This window comes from Oreochromis aureus, linkage group 3, assembly GCF_013358895.1.
Source record: "Oreochromis aureus strain Israel breed Guangdong linkage group 3, ZZ_aureus, whole genome shotgun sequence".
In the NCBI taxonomy this organism is placed as follows: Eukaryota; Metazoa; Chordata; class Actinopteri; order Cichliformes; family Cichlidae; genus Oreochromis; species Oreochromis aureus.
In genome coordinates, this window is record NC_052944.1 from 1,792,840 (window position 1) to 1,808,705 (window position 15,866).

Here is a 15,866-nt window from a genome sequence, read left to right on the forward strand (position 1 = left end):
TTTACTTGACAGTGTTAAACAAACTACGTTTGTAAACTTGGAAAAGTTACGAGTTCCTGCGGTTCTGCAACAGACAATCATGAGTGACGCAAAACGACAGATAAGGTAAGCATGAAATTAGCTTAAGCCACAAATCATTACGTTTGCCTTATTGACAAAAACTTTTATGAAGTTTTCCTTATGGCTTTTTGCTTCATATGTTATTTGCTTCCTATTACTTTTTTTACAGTTAAATTTGGTTTTAACATGTTTTTGAGTACTATGTATTTAAGTAGGGACACATTATGTAATAGATGTGTTATAACCACGTGATGCTCTCGGTAGCCCCTATAAACAAACAACCACTTTTAAACAAGTTTGTTAGAAATAAATTTGATTTTAATACATAATTTAATAACTTTTCCTACGTAGGCTTATTTCCTTGAACCCGAAACACAAATGATCAGACTGTTGCTTTGTCCATATCTTTGACTATAATGGTCGTTAACAATAATATGATTAGTCTGTTTCCATCCGAGACCATTTCGCTCACCCCAGTGGTTTTAAATATATCATTTCGAGTAATACAGGAAATATGTAAATATAACAAGTTCATGACAAAAACTGAAAATGTTACTGTTTGGCAAATACATTGAAGCCTTTGTTTTTTAATTTCTTATTTGTGTTACAGAACCTCCACATTTCCATCCTTTGGAAAGACAAGTTTTATCCTTAAACAATATTTTGAAGTTATATAGTGTAAAAAAATAAAATATAATTTTATAGTTCTAGATCTCTCTATTTTATTTAATTGTTTTACTTGCATTTACAGACACGGAAAATTCGTCTGAAACATGAACATATAATAAAATGCATTGAGACTTTCTCCGAACCACAAAACAGAAAGAAACACCGTGTTCACCGAGGAGACGCATCCTGGAGTAACGTGTGCAAAGACCTGGGAGTGCCAAATCATTGTACAAATCGTACAAAACTTAATCATGTTGCTCTGCACTACCAAAAGGTAAGCACTCTATGATATCTATGTTTAGAGTCTGAACACTACTCTGGACTTAGTATTTATCAAGGAGCGTGGCAAACATTTATTAAGCTCTGAATGAATTACAGAGCAAAAATTGAGTGAGCAACAGAAGTTTGTTTAGACCTGAAGAACAGTGGATGAATAATAAAAACTGTGCCTTGCACAGGCACACCTAAGTATAACTAGGTGGAAGGATACTGTTTTACATTACAGAGAGATGAAAATGTAATGACTACATGTGTATTAAACAGAGAACCATGGAAGTCAGACACAAACCCAAAAATATCCATGTTGAAGGTGATAGTGGGACCTCTGGAGAGAACACATCTTCTTTGGTACGTATTTCAAAACAAAATTACAGGATTTCTTTGATGTTACATATATTGTTATGAATTCAAAAGTTACATTTTTTAAATTATATTAATGTTTACATGGTTAAACAATCATTTACACATGAATTTATGGTTTTCTATCAATTGTAGTGTAGTGGTAACTCCATAGTGTAGTGGTTAATAATAACACCTAACATGAGACATATTGCATTAATGGATGGAGGCACAAAAAACAGGAACCGTTGTTGTTTGAAGGGCAAACGCATATGGCTCTGGCCACCTACAGTACACCCATTCAAGTCTTTGAGCAGGTACATTAAGATTGTTATTTTTTTATTTCAATTTTGCTGTTTCACTAAAGGAATTTCTATGTTTTGCTTTTTGGGTGTTACACTTTTTTCCTTCACATTTTCATGCAGATTTTAACGTTTACTCTAAAATGTAAGTTAAATCAACCACCAATACCTTTAGCACTGCCTAGCTTGTGCTTCAATATTGTATCAAACAAATATAAATGATTTATATTTGCTACTGGGTGGCTGTGGGTCAGGTTGTAGAGCAGATATACTCGTCGATTCCTGGCTCAGTCTGCATGCCAAATATCCTTTGGCAGGATACTAACCCCAAGTTGCCCTCTGATGCGCTCATCGGAGTGTGAATGTGTGTAAATGTTTATTAGTTTCACTTGATTTTAGAAGTGCATGTATGAGGTGTTGTGAATGTGGTATGTTGTACAGAGCGCTTTGAGTACTCGGGAGAGTAGAAAAGCAATATATATAAATCAGTCCATTTATCATCTGTGTGTGTATCAATCAATCAATCTTTATTTATAAAGCACTTTTCATACAAAGATGTAGCACAAAGTGCTTCACATGGTTAAAAGCAGCCCACCCTGCCCTCCAGCTCACTCCCCACACTCTCATTAACATAAAGTAAGTAAATTACTTGTATTATGTCCACACTGCAGAAGACAATATTTTCATATAAAAGCCATATAAATATATATAAGGCTTCACAACATTGTGGTGTTCAACAAACATTGCTTTAAACTCTACTAAAGAACTTGCTGTGACACCGTGCAATACAGAGTAGTTGATTTCACATTTCTATTATCCAGTTTCCATTTTGCATAGGTTATATAAACATCTATTATATTTGTAATATAGAGTAAGCTCTATGCTAAACCTTTGAAACTAAAACATGTAGTTCCTGTTTTACCTTACTATACTCATGAGTTAATAATTATTTCACACTCAGGATGAAGGAAACACTGGAGATGTGTCCATCTGCAATGGAAGGAAATGAATCTCTCTTTGCTCAAACAGGTTGGAATTATTTATTACATTACTTTGAACTACTTTTACTCGATGAAAACAATGTCTCTATTTAAAAATTATTTCTTTGTTTGACAAATAAAATGATATTCAAAGGATGTTGTGGAGGACAGTGATGACAATGGCATTGTCCTAAACATTTCTCCTGAATTGAAACAAACTGGTGTCTCCATCACGTCTACATCCCTCGAAAAGGTCAAGTATTTTCCACATAACATTTCTGTCATGAAATTACATCACCTATTTTTAATAAATTCTTTTTATGCATTATAGGACTGAGTAGAAATTCATCACACAGAAGTGACAGTAGTAATGCTGAAGAGGAATTCTACAAATGCTCTTTTGCCACAGCAGCCATGTTTGTTTTCATTGACCAGAAAGACTGGCAAGACCTAAAACACACAGAAAGGGAGGCTTTTCAAAGGTATGCAGTGGACTAATGTTGTAGCCACTGGCATTAAGTCAGTACACCCATTTTGCAGTTTTGGATTTAAGAGGCAGACCATCAAGACCAGTCAGTCACAGTCTAAGACGGCTGTATTTCTCATGTACGGCATACTGCCGTTTTAAGGACTGTCCAGTGAAAGTGGAGGTTAAAGATGAAAAAAACCCTGAAGGCTGATGTGCTTTTCCAAGGAGGTGAGGAGTGCCACAACACAAAGGAAATAAAAACAAGACCTGTGCGTGGACAGTCCAGAGATGTAATAGCAGAAAAACTGAAACCAAAATGCCAAGAAGTCTTTATCTGGATTCTCTAAATCAAATACCAGAAAAAGCTTTCCAAGCAGGGTGTCGGGATGAGGCTCCATCTAAAGATGTCTTGAAAAATATTGCCTTGTCCCACAGAAAAAAACAGAGACCTCATTTAAATGAGACGGCCAGTCTGCAAATGTTAATAGACAGACAGCAAGGACTTCCAAACGAAGTCCTTCAGAGAGTGCTCCTGCATCCAAAAGGTATAATGCTGTGGTCCAAAGAAACACTTTCAGTGTTTTACCAGCGGTGCAAAGACCACATAGAATATTTTGATGCAACAGGAAGCATCTAAAGATGATGCTTCTGCTACTCCGTACTATGTGTATGAAGTTATAGTTAGAAATCCCTTCAAGGGATCATCACCTCTACCAACAGCAACTTCTGTAACATGTGACCATACCACTGCTTCTGTTACATATTTTCTACAAGCATTTCAAACAGAGCTTACACAAATGTATGGAAGCAGGGCAAACACAAGGCCAGTAATGATCATATGTGATGGCTCACTGGTGCTTCTCCAGTCCATTGCTGTAACATTCTGCAGAGCAAGTTTGGAAGACCTTTTGGAGCGATACTTCCAGGTTATCACAGGACAGTTAGACACGGATAACTTCAACATACCCATTCTCCACCGGTGTTTGAGTCACATCATGAAGAACGCAAAGGATCTTTGCAAAAAGAGGTATTTGTGCCAGAGTCTGTGAGTACGATTGTTATTGTTCTGTTTTAAGTATTTCTTTGGTGTTAGTGTTCTTGTAGTTATTGTTGACTTGCTAATTCATCTCTATTATAATTATATTTTGTTAATGTTGTTTCTGCTAATGATTAGACTTTGTGTTTAGTATGCATGCTTATTGTTTATATGCTTTTTTCCACTATAGACTACAGAAACACTACAAACTTGGCACGTTTTTGGATTACTGGCCTGTTCTTCAAACTTGAAAGACATGGATGGCATCATTATAAGTGCAACAGTTGTTTTCAAAAGTCCATGCAGTGGACCAGAAGTGAACAAACACCTGCAGAACCTCAAACTGCTGATCGATCAGACGGGGAATGGGGATGCTGAAGAAACAGACATCCTTCCAGAGGATTATAAGGTCATTTTAAAATTCAGCTTGGATTTCAATGGTTAAGATATTAATTGTGTCCATGATATAGTGTGACACCAATAACATCGTTTGTAGTACATTTCTGTGTTTTTAAAACAGATTAAGACTTTCTTTAAGAATCAAAAACATTATATGATATTTAAATTTTTATTTCAGACGGCAATAGTTCACTCATCACTTAAACAGCACTTTGCAGAAGTCATTGCCAGTGCCCACCTTGATGTGACTGGACCACCGAATGTGTACCATGCACCAGCATTCATTTCAAGTATTTCAAAGTACTTTCTACCACATGCTACCTTGTGGTCAGGAATGCTGCTTGGTATGTCTTGTTTTGGTCCATCAACACTTATATGTTGTTATTTATGTGCTTTATTGATTAAAAATGCTGTTTTTCTTTAGGAGACCTTGGACGGCATGGGAAAGGCTCAGCGTATGGCTTTCTCAGTAAACGGTACAATCATGTGTCGCAGTTGAAGAAGCAGGTAGAATAAGTTAATACAGTAAAAGAAACATTATGCTGAATTTGGCCAAAGTGTAAATGATGTAATTACCATTTTCAGAACTACACTGAAGACAATCGAACGCAAGGGATCATGGAAAAAAGTCACTGGGACCTGAAAAGGATTCGCTTTGAACGAAGGCGTGCCTCGCTAGCCTAGATGACTTTGTGCAGATATATCAGAGGAAACATGATGCTCTTCTCCGAGAATATGGCCATGTAGGCAAAAAAAGGAGGAAGGTGAGGTTTGAAGAGGATCATTAACATTTTGGGACAGATTTGGTGCAGTTTTTACACAACGAAAGTCATTCGCACTGCTGTTGTTGAATTTATCCAATCTGTAATGTATATTCCCATTCACATTAGAAATGGTCTGTTTTTTGTGCATGCTTTAGTCTAAAATGTCTTTGGTACTGTCGTTGTGACTTTGTGTTATTAAAAACATTTTACTGCATTACATGTGGTTAGAATGACATTTCTGATGTGATAAATATAGGAGATTATTTGACTAACAACTGTAATTAAACCAAAGACAGGAAGCATGAAGCATTTTACGCTCCAATAAATTTGGGATTACAGTAAATGTCCTTGACGGTTTGCATGTTTGTGATCTTTTGTACATGAAGATCAGATCTAAAAAGTATTGTTAATTATTTCAAAAGTATACTTTTCGATCTCACGTGCTGCACAATAATGTTTAATATTTAGTATTTACTGTCATATTCCCATATATCATTGTGATCTTGTTTATTACTCTCGTTTTCTTCTGCTTGCTTTCTTTTTTTCTTTCTCAACAGGTGATCCAGGTGATCGATATATGTATTTTTTTGTCTGCTTATTCTGTTGGTTTTTGTTTTTGCCCTTTTCCCCGTCCCTCTTCTCAGGTTTTTTTTTTTTTGTTTTGTTTTGTTTTTCCCCTTCTTTCTTTCTCCCTTTCTTTCCACCAGTCAAGTCTGTCCCGTATTCAGCAAGTGAAAATAAAATAAACAATAAAGGTGAATCAAATGGACCATTACGGCAAGGCTGGGATGGTCCATTTGGTAAAAGTAAACCGTTGGGCATCTTTCTTCGCCTTTAGACAATAATTCTGATGGCAAAAGAACCAAACGGGACAGGTTAAAACAAAAAACAAAAACAAAAAACAAAAAAAAAACAAACAAACAAACAAAAAAAAAAAGTATACTTTTCAGTCTTACCGAGTGGAGACCGAGAAGTGGAAGAAAAGAAGTAGAAAACAAAAAGGCTTCTATGTAACTGCTCTGATGGGAAAACGAGTCAAACAGGTATCATCATTTTTTCTTTCATCTATGTCACTAAAACATTTTCTATTTGAAAGCTTGTGTGTTGTAATCACATTTAAATGTATACTTTGCTTTTTTTACAATTGTTCAATTAGGCATGTAAAAAATACTGTAATCTTACTGTAATTCTCTTTATGCTCCTGTGATTTAATTCATTTTATGTTTATGAAAGTAAATAACGATGTTAACTATACATAACTGTACAGTAATTATAACTCATCTATGTGTTAAAACTGTGTTGTATACATCAGATAACCATGTTATGTGCCATAATACATTTTAGAATTAAAACATCATTAGTCTTTCACAGCTTTTAGGAAAACTTATGAAAATCATGATATTGTACACTCCACACATGGCAACAGCTGCCCATAAAATACTTGATGTTAGTGAAATAATGAGCATTATTGTTAGTTATTGCTGTTGTAGAAGACCATTTATATCACTTAACATTTTGTTCTGTAAATGCAGTAACATATAAACACAGACTGTATATTGTCTAAACCTATGTATGTATTATAGATGGAGAATAATTTAAGTTCTGCTAAAGACAAACATGTTCATGTGTGTTCTGTAAGTATTCTGTGTTCTTCCATGTAAAGTTGTAATTTTATTATTTTTATAAGGATCATCAAGAAGAACCACCACACTCAGATGTTCCCACAGAGCAGACTGAAGCTGTCACTACACAGGTTTGATTATATATATATATATATATATATATATATATATATATATATATATATATATATATATATATATATATATATTTGATATCAAGGTAAAAGCAGGAGTTTGGAAACAGCCAGTACAGAAGGACACAAATAGCTGCGATGTGATTGTCATCTTGGTAAAGTAACAAAGACAAATAATGTTTGTGCTGATGGTGCACTATAAAATTGAGTCTGCTATAGAAAAGCAATATGACTAAATTATTTTGGAATATTTTGCTATTTCCATAGATGGCAAAGGCGTTCATGGAGTCCTTTCCCAAAATAGCAGACATGACATTTGAAACAACAATTAAAGCAATGGTACAGCAGCGTGAAGCAACTGCTTTACATATACTGGGAGCCTCAGGTTTGTGAAGTGTTATAGCACAAAGAAATCACTTGTATTTAAATATTCATTGTCAATCACTAATTTTACTATATTTCTAACAGTGTTGGAGGCAGAAAACAATTGGGCCATGTGTTCAACTCCAAAACCACCTTTTCCAGGGCCTTCAATCACCACATGGGTGAGACAGATTTGTAATTGGGGATATTATTTAACAAAATCTATTGTGTACAGTTGCTTTTGTTATTTGGTTTTTGTTTTGAGGAAGAGGGGAAATATAGCCTTAACTTGCATGTAATTTTTTTGGCTTGGTGTGTTAGTTATTTTGAATATTTGATAAGGAAAAAATATGCAATACATACTAATGGCAGATTAATAAAGATATTCATGTTAAATCACATGATTAAAGAATTTATTCTATTTTTGGTTTGTTGAACATTCCCAGATCCAGTGTGACAGCTGTTCAAGGTGGTTTCACACACAGTGCCTGCAGATGAACACTGAGCTGTTTCAGAAGGCAGAGGCTGCAGAATGGGAGCGCGCTCTCTGTGGAAAAGAAATACTCAGATTTATTTTGTAAAATGTATATAAGGTTGAATAATGTCATGTAAACTCTTATTTGTACTGATAGAAACTAAGGAACAGATGTAAATTGTTCTTATACATTTTGTATGTGTACATATGCAGGTTATGTATTTCAGAAATGTAAGTAGAGCTCGTTCGTTTAGATTTTGTTTGCATTCTTTTTCATTTTAATACCTTTTGTAAAAAAATGACACTAAATTTAGAAAATAATGTGATTCTGGCAGTTTGGGTTTGTGACCCTTTTTGCATTGGTTTTGGTGTTGATTCAGATTACTATTGATCAATGTATGTAATTCTTGTTTTTGCTGTTATTAGTTAGTAGTTTTAATTTGGCGATACTTTGTTACGTTGTTTGTTAGTGTGAGGTATACGTTCGTCATGTTTCCTGTTTTAAGAGTCTGTTTCCTTTCTCATCTTCAAGTCTTGGGTGTACCCCTTCATATTTTATCTCATACTGCTGGTCGCCATCATGTTCAGGTCTGTAGTAGTGTTGTCATAGTCACAGTAATATTCATAGCAGTCGTAGTTTAGTCTCGCCCATTTCAGGATTAATTACAGTTATTGTATGTTCAAGTTTCTTCCATCAGCCACAATAAAGGGCTCTCTTTGAGTTCATCACAGTTTTGTTGTCCTCTGTGTCCTGCTTTTAGTCTGCTTTTAAATTACATCATCTCACCCGCTGTATAGTAAGTAAAACATATTCCATAAACTCTTTGTTGTGGACGTCGGTCCGAGGTCAGCGGTCAGGACCGGTGGAGTGACCGCAGGCCTGGTTGTTCCTGCTGAATCCCGTCCTCGTGCTCAGAGTGTTTCCAGGACCGAGCCTTTGATATGTGAAAGCAGAAACTCGGCCTGCGTCCCCACACCACGCAACAAGCAGCAGCGTGGCACCCACACATTAAATACATTCATTCCCATCTTCAATAAGCATGAAGCAATAATCCTGAGGACAAAGAAACTCCGGAGGACTGATGAGTGCAAATATAAATGAATGCAAAAAGCATGAATTTTAAAGGTGGGCAAACTTTCTGCAGACTTTGGGAGAAGTAGGTTTGGTGATCAGGCAGGCGTGCAGTCCTAACAAAGCTGTCTGCATGGTGCTGCTGAGAGCGGAGGAACTCCTCGCTGAGTCCATATGAGTTTGTTTGAACTGTCGGCCGCTTCGCTCTCACCTTGACTCACGCTGTGAGCTGCAGAGTTTTCACTCTCCGGCTCCTTTCTGCCTGGCGGATCAAGGCCCCCGACGTTCCTCCCATCGATCGCTTCCTCCCGCGTTCAGAGCGGAAGAATTTATCCAAAACATATTAGTAGAGTTTCCAACCGTCCCGTAAAAAACGGAATCGTCTCGTATTCAGAGAAAATATTACGCGTTTCGTGTTGAGCTGAAAAGGAACAGTTTGTCCCGGACTTCAGCTGAAAAAGACACAAAGCTGGATTTATTCTGTGTCTTTGCTGCACAGCTGCCTCTTCTTCTCTCATTCTCCCCCCTCCCTCTCCTGTTTCTACTTCAATCATGAAACTGATCAATGATCAGCTGATCGGCTTTTCTCTCTTGTTTGTTTATCTCCCACTTTGCACCAGAAAGAGGAAACCAGCGGATGTCGTGCTAAACAACAGCAGCACGTTTGATCAGCTGTTGTTAGAATGTATTTAATATTACTTTCTAGTATCAGCTGACGTTTGCTGGAGCCACAGCTGTAAAGCTGCTGGTCATGATGTCGGTTTGGATATGTGGTGAGAGGCATTAACAGGGAGAGGGGGGCACAAAGAAACACTTTTCTTTCTCATTCTCATTTAAAATGTCTCACTTTTAAAAAATAATGATCTGAATCTTACAACAAACGATTGATAGATTGATACATATATACCATCAAGACAGTGAACATCACTGTCACAACAGCGTTTGTTTTCATTCAAAGGCTTTATGATGTTTCCTATAATGGTGGGCCGGTCCAGCCCTGTATGCAGCTCATCTGCAGTCTGCTGTTTCCTACATCTTCCTATTCAGAAGGCAGAATTTCAGAGTTCTGAGTACAACCAAAGCACCACGACTGCAGTTTTTGTGTTGGATGTAAAAAGCGCACATGACGCTGTGTGACGAGGCTAGAATCATCATGGCGGTCGACGACGACGGTCCAGGCGTGGGATTTCTCTCGTGGAAATGTGCACATTATCTTTTCCTTTCTGTTGGTAGGTGGCTCAGTGCACTGTGGCAAGTAAGCAAGCTAGAAGACTCTGGCTGGGTATCCAGTTACAGAAGCAACACATTAACAAGAGAAGTCTGAGTAAAACCAAAGTGTGGGCCTGTTTCCCTTTGCATAACCGAGTGTTGGAAACGTGCCTTTTCTCTTTAAACTCTGAGGGGCTGTAACTTTGGCTTCTATTGGCAGATTTGCATGATTGACCCTCTTTTTAAAATAATTTTAGCCAAGAGAATCAAGTTAACATCACTGTTTTTACGTCAGGTCCACCAATCAGAAGTTGCAGAGCAAAAAATACACGTAACCATAAATTTACAACACTCACCCTGGTCCAATCAAATGTCTGTAGCTGGGCAAAATTTGTGATTCTCGACGGGAAACGGCTCTGAGGCATTGTGGGAGATCGAGTGAGGAAGGGAAAGTTCTGGAGTCCCGACTGGATGTTCACACGTTGGAAGGAGCGAATTTTACGTTATATTTTATTGAACGCTGTGCATATTTGTGGTCTGCTGTTTCAGCTGGTTCGATGAATTTTGGTCGGAGCGTGATGAAACTCGCAGTTTTGGAATCTGTGAGATCTCAGCTTTTAAACAATGTTTTGCTAGCTGCAGTTTTGCACTAACGAGGCTGCGTTGTGTTTGTTGTGAAATGACGTAACGGCTCCTAACTGTTTGTTGTTCTTGCTGTATTTGGTGGTTGCAGAAATGGTTTAAAGGAGCTTTTAGCTGAGATTCAGTTTTTTTAGGTACCACACACGCCGGGACTGATATTACAAAGCTCGTGTTACAGTCGATTAAACGGGATCTCTGCACCGATACTGGGAGCACTGGGGCTCATTTAATGTTTGTCAGACTTCAGCTACATGACAGCTGTGGGTAAATACAGATTTATGACATACCAACAAACTTATCAAAATGTCGACTCTAACCAGTTGTTGAAAAGCTTTCATTGCAGGAGGTTCAAATCTTCTTCTGTAAGATTTCACACTGGAAATTCCTATTTTTCTCATTAGCACCACTAGTGTTGGGACTTGGATTTGAATCTGATGCGCACTCCCGCAAAGGACAGATGAGTGACAGCACAGGGGCACTTCAGGGGGCCAATCAAATTTCAGCTGGGACCAGTGCCCCTGTGGCGCCACCCCTGGAACCACTCCTGGCACCATCATACCAACACAATGATCATTGAACTCATCTGGTCAGCACACAGATGCAGTCGTTTCTAACTGTGGTTAAGGCGGGAGAAGGCGCTGCACTATTCTCCTAAATTAGACCATTCAGACAGGATCACGTCACACCAGCTGAAAAGGAGAAGCCAAAACTGGAAGCCACGACTTTGTTGAGGGTGTTTTTTGCAAAGGTCTTTCTACAAATTCAAGTTTTCAAACTGCTTCAACATCTCACTCTGTGTATTCGTGTGTCTCTGAGCTTCGGTGCAGGATCATCATTAAAATGGTGGAAAATGAGCATGATTGCAACGACCACGGCACAATGGATCAAGTTACAAACATTAAGCGATACTGACCAACGCACCACAACGACTGTGTCGCACGACACAGGATGTGATGTCACAACTGGTGCGAGACTTGCTGGCCTGCTCCTATGAGGGTTGTTTTCCGGGGATGGCTTGTTCCTCTTAGTTGTGCGGTCGGGGTTCCCCCAGGTGTCGGGTGGTTCTTGGGGTCCAGGGTCCCGTCTTTGGCTTTCTCTGAAGTGGCCGGCCTCTGCAGCGGTTGGCTGGCCGCTGCACTGGACCGCTAGTACTCCTTCCCCTGGCTGTGGGAGCTCCATCTGTGGCAGCAGGTGGAGACCCATTGTGTACATCTGCTTCACCCTCGACTTTTCCCCCACCACCCTTCTTTTCTGTCCCTTTTCTTTCTTCTATTCCTCTGCTTTCTTCTATCTGTCACTGATGTGGCCTTCACCCTGTCCACGCTATAACATCCACACAGGGGGCTAACGGCATTCTGGCCAGACTGGAGCTCTTAGTGGTAAATCCTGTGGTTTATGCATTTATATGACACATTTAGACCAGAAACACTGGATCTTTCTTAGGCGCAAATAATGATTTTAACTGTGTAAAACTGAACGTCAAAGCTCTTCAGAGGTGACAACAACAAACAGATCCTGATCTGTTCCACTGCACAGGTGGACTCCAGTCCAGACCTGGTCTACAGATCTGGTCCAGAGTCATGTTGCTATCGGGGCTGTGTGACAGTATATGCTGCTCTTCTTCACTGCAGTCATCACATGGTTCTGTAATCAGCACAAACACAACCTGAACATCATCCACTGGATTTAGAAGATTCACAGCATTTTTATTATGAACTATGTGATTTTGTATCTGTTGTCACTGTTTTCAGCTCAAAACGTGATCGTTTATTTTCTAGTTTTTTGTTTTTGTTTGTTTGTTTTTCTGTCCCATTTGGTTCTTTAGCCGTCAGAATTGTTGTCTGAAGACCAACAAGGAGACCCAATGGATTTACTTTGCCAAATAGATCATCACGGCCTTGTATTGGTCCATTTGATCGACCTTTGTTGTTATTATTTATTTTATTTTCAGTTGTTACAGACGGGACTTTTCTATCTGTATGTTCTAGAAGAGAGGAAGCTGCTAGTTGGTAAACAAGTTTATCATCACTTCTGACAGTCACACACACATATAAACACCCAGCACGCCCATGCGGGCGGTTTATCCTTCAAGCTCGGGTCCTCTACCAGAGGCCTGCGAGCTTGAGGGTCCTGCAGTATCTTAGCTGTTCCCAGGACTGCGCTCTTCTGGACAGAGATGTCCGATGTTGTTCCCGGGATCTGCTGGAGCCACTCGCCTAGCTTGGATGTCACCGCACCTAGTGCTCCGATTACCACGGGGAACACCGTTACCTTCACCCTCCACATCCTCTCGAGCTCTTCTCTGAGCCCTTGGTATTTCTCCAGCTTCTCGTGTTCCTTCTTCCTGATATTGCTGTCATTCGGAACCGCTACATCGATCACTACAGCCGTCTTCTTCTGTTTGTCTACCACCACTATGTCCGGTTGGTTAGCCACCGCCATTTTGTCCGTCTGTATCTGGAAGTCCCACAGGATCTTAGCTCGGTCATTCTCCATCACCCTTGGGGGCGTCTCCCATTTTGACCTCGGGACTTCCAGGTTATACTCGGCACAGATGTTCCTGTATACTATGCCGGCCACTTGGTTATGGCGTTCCATGTATGCCCTGCCTGCTAGCATCTTGCACCCTGCTGTTATGTGCTGGATTGTCTCTGGGGCATCTTTACACAGCCTGGGGTCTTGCCTGGTGTGATAGACCCCAGCCTCTATGGATCTTGTACTCAGAGCTTGTTCTTGTGCTGCCATGATTAGTGCCTCTGTGCTGTCTTTCAGTCCAGCTTTGTCCAGCCACTGGTAGGATTTCTGGATATCAGCCACCTCCTCTATCTGCCGGTGGTACATACCGTGCAGGGGCCTGTCCTTCCATGATGGTTCCTCCTCTCCCTCCTCTTTCTTGGGTTTCTGCTGCCTGAGGTATTCACTGAGCACGCTGTCAGTTGGGGCCATCTTCGTGATGTATTCGTGGATGTTTCTTGTCTCATCCTGGACTGTGGTGCTGACACCCACCAGTCCCCGGCCCCCTTTCTTCCGCTTAGCGTACAGCCTCAGGGTGCTAGACTTGGGGTGAAACCCTCCAGGAGCTTTCTTGTCTTTATGTCAGTGGCTTCTATCTCCTCCTATATATATATATATATATATATACATATATATACATATATATCACTGTCAAAGATACTTGCAATGAGTGAAGATTTAAGGTGAGAGGAAATATAAATAACTGAAACTTGAACCTTTATTGAAGCTCCATATTTCACACAAAGTCTTGGGAGGACCTGGCCCACATAGTCCATGAAATGATACACAGGCTTTAACTCATGCTGATCCGGTCTGAGCAGTCAGACTGCATATTTCAAAAGCTAAGACATCACCACACGCAGAGCTGAGCCCCTCCCACCTGTGCTGCTTCAGGTGGAGTCCCGCCTCCTTCCAGGAAGCAGCTCACCTGTGTGTCCGTGTTTGGTGTCCAGTTGTGGAGTGGAGCTTGTTGTTGTTGGTGAAGAAACTGTAAGTTTGCTTTGTTTCCTCCTTTAACAGTTTGTCTTTAGGAACTTTACTGTTTGTTTTTGCTTTGTGAGGTGTGGACCAGATGTTTAGCTCTTGTGTTTGAAGACAAATTGATATTATTATAGATTATTAAATGACTTAATCCACACTGGTTATCAGTCTGTAACTCTGCACTCAAACATTTGTTACTGTCACTGGATCTGAGTTTGAGGTTTTGTCTTTTATTGTTTGAAGCTTTTAATCATTGTTCTCTTGTGCTTTCCAATAGTCTTGTGTTAAATACACTTAATGTTGCAGATAATTAAATACATTAAAATATTATACAAAGATAACACAAGTTAACACAAAATACAGTTTCTAAATGAAGGTGTTTATTATTGAGAGGGGAAGACAGCCAAACCTCCATGGCCCCTTTTCATACCTCTGTGACATTAAGATGACTAAATAGCTTAAATGGTCCATGTTAAATCTTTGTTGGTTGTTATTCATAGCAAATCAGGATTTTTACGTCAGGCTAAAGCCTCACAAATTAAAGCACATTTATACATCTCTCCCCACAGCTAAACAATTTGTGAGGTGTAAATCTATTTCAAATCAATTTAACTGTTCAAAGAAAAAAAAAGTTGTTTTTTGTTTGTTATTTTTTTGTGATTTCAGTTTCTGAAATCGGTACCGATTATCTGATACCATCATATCTAAGTCCTTATATATCAGACATTCAGTGAGCTGAGACTGTTGGAACTATTTAGAAAGATCTGAACCACTTTAACAAGCATCAGGTGATTGTGTTCAGGAGATCAGGTCCGGGAACTCGCGATGCTCTGGTCAGCAGAAGTGAGAAACTACAAAGCAGAAAGCAGAGGGCTGGAAACCATCTGAACCTGGTCATGTTTTCCTTTAACAAGGCCTAAGGTTTATCAGAAACACAGAAGAATTGATTTGAAAACGGAAGAAACAGAGTACAATAGAGTTATAAACCTGGTTAATATACAGACACAGACACACTCAGACATGAGGAAGTGTCAGGTAAATATTCCTCTGCTGACAGGTGATTCATTTTTGGTATTATCATTATTATTATCATTCTCATGAGCAGTGTTGGTCAATTTACAAAAAATTTACAAACAAGTAATCAGTAACTAATTACTGATTACTTCCCCCAAAAGTAATCCTGTTACTTTACTGATTACCGTAATTGTCGGGCTATAAGTCGCTACTTTTTGCACAAGCTTTGAACCCTGCGGCTTTTCTATGGATCGTCCATGATTTTTGTGACATCGTAAGACGATTTGTTTTATTTGTTCCGCTGTTGTACGGCACTACGTTGCCTGGCGGAAGGGCATGTGATCAGACACACAGTATCGGGGTTCAAGAGTGGTATGTTGGTTGCATGTCCATCCGCCAGGCAACATAGTGCCGTACAAGTAGCGCGAAAAACAAACTTCAAAGTAGCGCTACGTGTTCAGCGGGAGGCATGGATGATGAGCGGCAAGTTATGCCCAACTCCACCGGTGGAATCTGACAGCATGGAAAAGTGTGAAAACATCC

General features: G+C 39.4%; 1 long non-coding RNA gene across 1 annotated transcript; it reads left to right on the forward strand.

Annotated features, from left to right (window-relative positions):
* The first annotated feature begins 7,191 nt into the window (after window positions 1–7,191).
* LOC120438524 lies at window positions 7,192–7,555 on the forward strand. The gene is made up of 3 exons (XR_005611975.1): window positions 7,192–7,208; window positions 7,321–7,438; window positions 7,522–7,555. It is a non-coding gene; the product is annotated as an uncharacterized LOC120438524 (long non-coding RNA).
* Window positions 7,556–15,866: the final 8,311 nt, after the last annotated feature.